The following is an 8755-nucleotide window of genomic DNA, read 5'->3' as shown; positions in this document are numbered from 1 at the left end:
ACAATCAACAACCCCATTCCACTGGGAAACCATCTGCATTTTAATGGAAGGAACACTTTGCATTATCATCAGTCTCCTGTAAGTCAGCTTTTTTCTCTACAGAGTTGTAAAAGAACCCAATCCATGGAAAGCAAGCAAAGGTAAAAGCAAATAATCTCCAAAGTTTCCAGCATTCCATTGAAAAGATATCCAATAATATCTTTTTGTCCATTTCAAAATCTTCTTGTTTTTCCCTACACCAAGCTCAACAGCAGTAAAAGTGAATTAAGAAAATCAAAAAGAGGGGCGCCTGGGTGGTTCAGTCTGTTAAGCGTCTGCCTTCAGCTCAGGTCATGATCTCAGGGTGCCGGGATCAAGCCCCTCATCGGGCTCCCTGCTCGGATGGGAGTCTGCTTTTCCCTCTCCCTCTGCCCCTCTCCCCTGCTCGTGCTCACTCTCTGTCTCTCTCAAATAAATAAATAAAATCCTAAAAAAAAAAAAAAAGGAAATCAAAAAGATGATTGAAAAGCATCAATGATCAGAAATAGATCTATAAATTAAGTATTAGGAAGACAGTCAGTTTCGGTGGTTAGGTTCCTGAACTCTGAAGCTTCACCGCCTAGGGTCCTTCAAACCCCAACTTGGCCACTTTTGGTTGTATTATGATGAGCAATTTTACTCAGTTTCCCCGTGCATCAAATTCCCCATCTGTAAGATGGGCATAACAAGTACCTATTACACAGCTGAGTTAATCATTGATAAAAGCTCAGTAAATTACAGATGCCACCATGATGCCTGTTGGAGCCTAGGGCCGTGAAAGCATGCTTATCTTTAGTCTACAAGGCAATGCTTGGCTAGGCCAGAATTCTATCTTCATGATCACTAAATTCTACACTAAGCCAACATTAATTCTTTCTCCTAAGCTTCCCATTGCTTCTAGTAGGCTAACCAGTTCCTCTCTGCCAAGTGTAAGATTCGAGTGTAGGCAAAATTTATCACCATTGCTTCCTTTGACTTTAGAGATGACATTAGCATCAAGTATGAGGTTCTCTTTGTTCATCGGGAGTATTTAGCAAAAGTCAAGTTTGTTTAAATCTGCTGTCACAATTAAACTCTGCTTCTATGCCAGTGTGATCTCTGTAACCATTATCCATCTTCCTTCTGGTTATACCAACCCCCCAACATTATTGCTTCAATTCCTTTATTTTGTCTTCATTCGAACATTCTAACCACAACTTACAGGATTTCCTTACAGGTGTAGAGGAGGGAGAAAACCTTTTTCCTTAGCCTCTTAGGTACTTCACCTGGGACCCTGCCTTTAGACAAAGGCAGATAACAACAGAAAAACAAATATAAGTTTATTAACACATACAGCTTACATACACATGGGAAAAACTCAGTGATGAGTAACTCAAAGGGGTGGCTAGAACTTGGGGCTTATATAGCATCTTAACAGAAGAACAATACATCTACACAACTATAGCAGACAAAGAAGCAATTATTAACAGGCATGCAAGCACTGGCTGTAGCCATCCCCCAGGGCTCAGAGCAAAGGGAATAGGCAAAAATTCTCATCTTTGAGTCTTACCCTGGAAAGTGTTTGCACTTTACAAGCTGCTGCCTGAGGGTCTTGCTTCTAATTAGCACACATCTAAGTGCTAACTGCAATCCTTCCTGGAGCCTGAAAGAGCTGGTGGGCACTTCCCCTGCCTCCTCCCTCCTACTGGCTCCAATAATAAAACTAAATTGTTGGTATCTCCTTGGAAGGATCTAGATGTGTCAACACATCTAGTGCCCCAACTTTTAAGGCTGCCACCTGAGAAATGGGCTGCCAAATCACCCAGCTCTTATAGCCAACATGGCTTGCCTCTGCCTTCTCCCCTTAGCTCATTCCAAATCACCAGTGTCTCCCTGGAAGGAACCTACACACATGTGTGGCATCCCAGCTTTTGCAGATGCTGGCCAAAGGACAGACCCCCAGATCACCTGGTTCTGAAAGCCAATAGGGCTTGCATTCGCAGATCCCACAGGACTGTAGCAAACAATGAAGCTGTTCTTAATGGGTGCAAGAGCACCCACCTTCCCAGCTATACACTGAGGTCCAGTGCAAAGGGAGCAGGCAAAAAAGCCCATCTCCCAGTTTCTACAGGAAGGGCCCTAATTACATACCTTCCCAGCTGCTGCCTAAGGGTTTGGCTTCCAATCAGCCTGCATCTAGGTGCAAACTATGATTCTGCCCTTTGGGACACTGACAGGCACACCCTCAACTACTGGGCACCACTAAGAACAAAGCATGGTTAATCACAAGGGTTTGAGAGACAACTAAGAGCCACTAGTAAAGAGATTGAATCAGCACTCAAAAGCTTCCCAGCAAAGAAAATGAAGATGGCTTCATTGGTAAATTATACTAAACATTTAAAGAATTAATGCCAATACTTCTCAGTTTCCCAAAAAATAGAAGACAAGGGAACCCTTCCAATCTCATTGTATAATATCAACATTACCCTGATACCAAAACCAGACAAGAACACTATAAGAAAAGAAAATTAAAGACTAATATCCCCAGTGATTCAAAAACCCTAAAAAATATTAGCAAACCAAATTTAACAATACATTAAAAGAATCAATACACTATAATCAAGTGGGATTTATTCCAGGGATGCAAGGATGGTTCTGCATTCACAAATCAATATGATACACCACATAACAAAATGGAAGATAAAAATCATATGATCATCTCAATAGATGCAGAGAAAACATTTGACAAAATTCAATTCATCTCATGATGAAAACTCTCAACAAACGGGGTATATAAGGAACATACCTCAATATAATAAAGGCCAAACATGACAAACCCACAGCTAACATCATACTCAGTGGTGAAAACTGAAAGCTTTTCCTCTAAGATCAGGAATAAGACTAGGATGCCCACTCTAGCCACTTCTATTCAACATAATACTAAAAGTCTTAGCCAGAGCAATTAGGCAAGAGACAGAAATAAAAGGTATCCAAACAAGAAAGGAAAAAGTAAATTCACCTCTATTTGTAGATGACATATTATAACCCTGAAGATTCCACCGAAAAAAAAAAAACCTCTTAGACCTAATAAATGAATTCAATAAATTTCAGATACAGAATGCAATATACAAAAATCAGTTGCATTTATATATACTAACAACGAAGTAGTGGAAAAGAAAATGAAGAAAACAATCCCATTTACAGTAGCATCAAAAATAATAAAATACTTACGCATGAATCTAACTAAGGAGACAAAAGATCTATACCCTGAAAACTATAAAACATTGGTGAAAGAAATTTAAAAAGACACCAATAAATGGGTAGATATTCATGCTCATGGATGGGAAGAATTAATATTGTTAAAATGTCCATACTACCCAAAGTCATACACAGATTCAGTGCAATCCCTATCAAAATCCCAATGGCGTTTTTCACAAAAATAGAAAAATAATCCTAAAATTTATAAGGATCCACAAAAAATTCCAAATAGCCAAAGCAATCTTGAGCAAGAAGAATGAAACTAGAGGCAACACACTTCCTGATTTCAAACTCTATTACAAAGCTGTAGCAATCAAATCAGTACTGTACTGGCATAAAAACAAACACATAGATCCATGGAACAGAATAGAGAGCCCAAAAATAAACCCATGTGTATATGGTCAATTTTCATCAAAGGAGCCAAGAATATGCAATAGCGAAAGGATAGTCTCTCAAAAAAAACCAGGATGTTTTCCTGCAAATGAATGAAACTTACACACAAAAATCAACAAAATTGATTAAAGACTTGATTGTTAAGACCTGAAACTGTAAAACTGTTAGAAGAAAACATATGAGTTAAACTCTTTGGCATTGGTCCTGGTGATGATTTTTTGGATTTAACACCAAAAGCAAAGGGAACAAAAGCAAAAATAAGAAAATGAGACTACATTAAACTGAAAAGCTTCTGCACAGCAAAGGAAACCATGAACAAAATGAAAAGTCAGCATATGCCGTGGGAGAAAACGTTTGCAAACAATATGTCCAATAAGGGGTTAATATCCAAAATTTACAAGGAACTCCTACAACTTAATAGCAAAAAAAAAACTACCGATTTTTTAAATGGGCAAAGAACCTCACTAGACATTTTGCCAAGAAAGAGTTACAGATAGCCATCAGCACATGAAAAGATGCTTGCAATCTCTAATCATCAAGGAAATGCAAATAAAACCACGATGAGTATCAACTCACACCTGTTAGGTTGTCTATTATCAAAAAGGTGAGGGCGCCTGGGTGACTCAGTTGGTTAAGCGACTGCCTTCGGCTCAGGTCATGATCCCAGAGTCCCGGGATCGAGTGCCGCATCGGGCTGCCTGCTGAGCGGGAAGTCTGCTTCTCCTTCTGATCCCACCCCCTCTTGTGCTCTCTCTCTCACTCTCTCTCTCAAATAAATAAGATAAAATCTTAAAAAAAAAAAAAAAAAGGCGAGGAATGTTAAATGCCGGTGAGGATGTGGCGAAAAGGGAACTCTTGTGCACTGTTGGTGGGAGTGTAAACTGGAACACACACTATGGAAAACAATGTGAATGTTCCTCAAGAAATAGATATAAAATAGAATATTTTCAGCCTTAAAAAAGAGGGAAATCTTGCCATTTGTGACAACATGGATGAACCTGGAGGGCATTATGCTAACTGAAATAAGCCAGACAGAGAGAGACAAATATTGCGTGGCATCACTTATATGTGGCATCTGAAAAACAGAAACAGACTCATAGAAACAGAGTAGAACCAGGAGCTGGGAGGTGGGGAAATAGGAAGAGGTTAAAGGTACAAACTTTGTTATAAGATGCATAAGATCTGTGGATCTAATGTATATCATGGTGCCTATATAGTTGATAAGACTGTATTGCAAAATCAAAATTTAAGAGAGAACTTAAGTGTTCTCACCAAAAAAAAAAAAAGTATGCGATGTGATGAATGTGCTAATTAACTCCATGACGAAAATCCTCTCATGATGCATCAAATATAGTTTCATATAACAAATCATGTTGTACATTTTAAATATATTTGTCAGTTACACCTCAATAAAGCTGAGGGGGGAAATAAATTTGTATAGAAGTGATAAGACAAAGTAAAAGGGCTTTGGGGCTTTTGGGGTGGCAGACTGTGGGAAGGTAAATATACGGGGGAAACTAATGGAAGATTAGATTTTTTTAGTAAGGTTTCTCTGTCGATTCCTCTGGTGCCGGCTCTAGGCTGGGAAAAGCCTAGTGTTGTCTCCTGTGATTAAGAATCTAATCAGGCTGAAGGCAGAGCTTTCCTTATGTCTGCTTCTTAATTGCTCTCAGCTCAAAATATTCCTTAGGACCAAAGTGGCATGTTTTGGAGTAGCTTACTCTGAACCCCTTCACAGGTTGTATAACTTAGTGACAGGCACTTTGTAACAAATGGTCCCTTTCTTCCGCTTTTTTTTCCAAATGTTTCATTTGAATCAGTTGTGTTCCTTTGTTGCTTCATTTCATCCAGTTTCATCACTGAGATTGAAATAAAAAGGAGAGTCAGCCCCAGAATAATATGGTGTCCATTCTAAAATCTGCTCATTTGGGCTTTCAAATCTTATTTGGTATTCACTTTATACTCACTTACAAAGATGGGCAAAAACCCAAAAGTTTTCCTGAGGGTGAGCTTTTTATTCATACTATCCAAACACTTAGAGATTTTTCCCTTAGACGTATTTCTCATAATAATTTAAATAAATTCCAGAATCTAAGATTAAGGGAAATTGAAAATAAATATAACAATTTCAAAAATAGCCATGGCCAATAATTCAACTTCTAGGAATCATTCCTCAGGAAACAATACAAACTATTAGCAAAGATGACAAAACTATACTCTGCAACATTATTTATAATAGCAAACACATGAAAACAAACAGAACATTTGAAAACTATCTGCCTGGTTGAATAATTTTAGTGCTTCCATTCACTGGACTTATGCAGCCATTAAAAATTCTATTTATGAAATATGTTTGTTGGTATGGAGATAACCTCATGATAGAGGTTAAATGCAGAAAGCAAGTCAGAAGGGGCACCTGGCTGGCTCAGTCAGCAGAGCATGGGACTCTTGATCTCAGGGTGGTGAGTTCAAACCCCACGTTGGGCATGGAGCCTACTTTAAAAAAAAAAAAAAAGCAAGTCACAAAGCTATGATAACATCTTAACTATGTAAAACCATGTACATTGTATTTGTTCAGGAATCCTTCTGGTTGAAAGAAACACTCTAGGGGCGCCTGGGTCGCTCAGTCGGTTGGGCGGTTGCCTTCGGCTCGGGTCATGATCCCGGGGTCCTGGGGTCGAGCCCCGCGTCAGGCTCCCTGCTCCGCGGGGAGCCTGCTTCTCCCTTTCCCTCTGCCTGCCGCTCTGCCTACTTGTGCTGTCTCTCCGTCAAATAAATAAATTTAAAAAAAAGAAAAAAGAAAAGAAAGAAAGGAAAGAAAGAAAGAAAGAAAGGAAAGAAAGGAAGGAAGGAAGGAAGGAAGGAAGGAAGGAAGGAAGGAAGGAAGGAAGGAAGGAAGGAAGGAAGGAAGGAAGGAAGGAAGGAAGGAAGGAAGGAAAGAAAGAAAGAAAGAAAGAAAGAAAGAAAGAAAGAAAGAAAGAAAGAAAGAAAGAAAGAAAGAAAGAAAGAAAGAAAGAAAGAAAGAAAGAAAGACTCTCATCAGCTGAATCAAAACAAAACAAAATGCATGGGTAAAAGGAGTCTCCCAGCCCCCAGGTGGCAAGTGGAGAGTTCTCAGGAACCAGGGCAGTACTCTCTCCTGCTTCCTGCTCCCCAGTTCTGTCTTGATTAGTTCCTTCTTCATTTTCTCTGTCTGCCAGTTTTTAGTCCCCTGCTGCTTGGGACCCAAACACGACCTCCCAGTTGAAACACCCGGCAGAGGCCGGCTAGAATCCCGGTAACACAGTTCCAAATTTCTGGCATATGGAATTGAACGGGCCTGGCTTGGGTAGTAGGCAAACCACTTCTTGTCCAGTTGGCTATGATTAGAGGGGCCAAGGGTTATATTGTCCACCTAGGCAACGGTGCCTCCCATAAGTGCATAATTGGAAGCGGTGTGAAAGGGAAGGGCAGTGGGCAGGGCAGACTCTCGAGAGGCAGTTAGAGATTATTGTCATAGAAGGCAATACATCAAATTTTTAATAACATTTACCACCGACTGACTGGATCATGGTGACCTTTATTTTATGTATGCTATTTTACGTTTTACAAGTTTTTTACACTATGTGTATTTTTCGAGTCAGGAGAAAAGTGGGTTTGGTTTGTTTTTTTAATATATAACATGTATTGAGTCCCGTCCCTATTATGTGCTAGCTTGTTGGTTATGGGAGTTGCCACCTTGCATGATTAGTGGGCGTTCTCTATCCTTGATGAGCCTACCTCCCTGTGCCAGATCCCCCTTTCTTGTGTTTGTACTTAACCTTGCCAGGACCTCGTGGGATTGTAAATGGTTTCTGTAACCAGTGTCACTAAGTTATACAACTCTGAACACCAATAACAGCTCTAGCCATACTATGTGATTTAGTTATTGACGCTATGCATTTGTTGATTCTTGAACCGTTTCAAATGAGTATCTCTTTTTTTTTTAAGACTAAGTTGGTTTTTTAAAAGATTTTATTTACTGAGAGAGAGGGCGTGTTTGCACATGCGCCCAGGCATGAGCAGGGGAGAGGGGCAGAGGGAGAAGGAGAGAGAACTTCATACAGACTCCCTACTGAGCGCAGAGCCCCATGTGGGGCTTGATCTCATGACCCCGAGATCATGATCTGAGCAGAAATCAAGAGTCAGACGCTTAAATGACTGAGCCACCCAGGGGCCCCAAAATGACTAAGTTTAAAAAAAAAACAAAACTATTCTTAATATTTTGTTACCCCCTAAGTTGACTGACTTCCACATGTCATATGCTGTAAATACCAGTTTGCTGATTAACACTCACTTTGAGTCACCAAAGAACTGACTTTCCCATAACCACTGTCCGTTTGTTTCTCCTGGATCTGTTTGCCTAACATTTAAACGGCCAGTTCTTCCTTCACTTTTATGAAATTAGCCTTAATTCCTCTTTCCCCATTCACACTTCCTTCATCTTCACGTTTTATTGGCCGGCTCCCAAGGTTTCATGATCACACGTATGGCCATAAATGTCTCTTTCGGTTAAGGATCTGGATAGAATGTAAAATCATTTTTAACTCTCTTCTTTCATATACATAGGGAACTCCATCTTTAACATTGTGGGGAAAAAAATGAGTTTTTGTGGCTTCCATGGCTGGGGTTAGAGTCCATTTTTAAGGCTTTTCCAGTGGTTCCATTTGAATATAATCTTCGAATCACAGAGGAGGGGTAACAGGATATATAACGTGGAGCTAGGAGGGCCAGGGTTTGGCTTTCAGCCCCACTGACAGGGACCACTAACAAAAAAGGTTGCTTCCCGGAGCCTGATTCCTCATCCGTAAAATGGGAATCCTAGCACCTGCCCCTCTGTGTTAAGATTAAGTATGTGGACAATGCTGGTCCTCTATTAGGTGGCCTGTAAACATTCGCTAAACTGATGAAATGTAACGAATGTAAAGAACTATCAGGGAAACACCCACCTAATCTTCTGGAAGGGCAGCCCGAGGTTTTGATAAAGGATGCAGAACCACTTTGAGAGTCAAATTACTTGGGCAAAGGTCGGCCCCTCCTTCAGTTAAAAAGCTGGGGGCAGGGCTTAAGGAGGAAGTGACAGTCCTTC

This window comes from Mirounga leonina, unplaced genomic scaffold, assembly GCF_011800145.1.
Source record: "Mirounga leonina isolate KUSES-001 unplaced genomic scaffold, KU_Mleo_1.0 Mir_201, whole genome shotgun sequence".
Classification (NCBI taxonomy): domain Eukaryota; kingdom Metazoa; phylum Chordata; class Mammalia; order Carnivora; family Phocidae; genus Mirounga; species Mirounga leonina.
Note: the sequence above shows the minus strand (reverse complement) of the source record.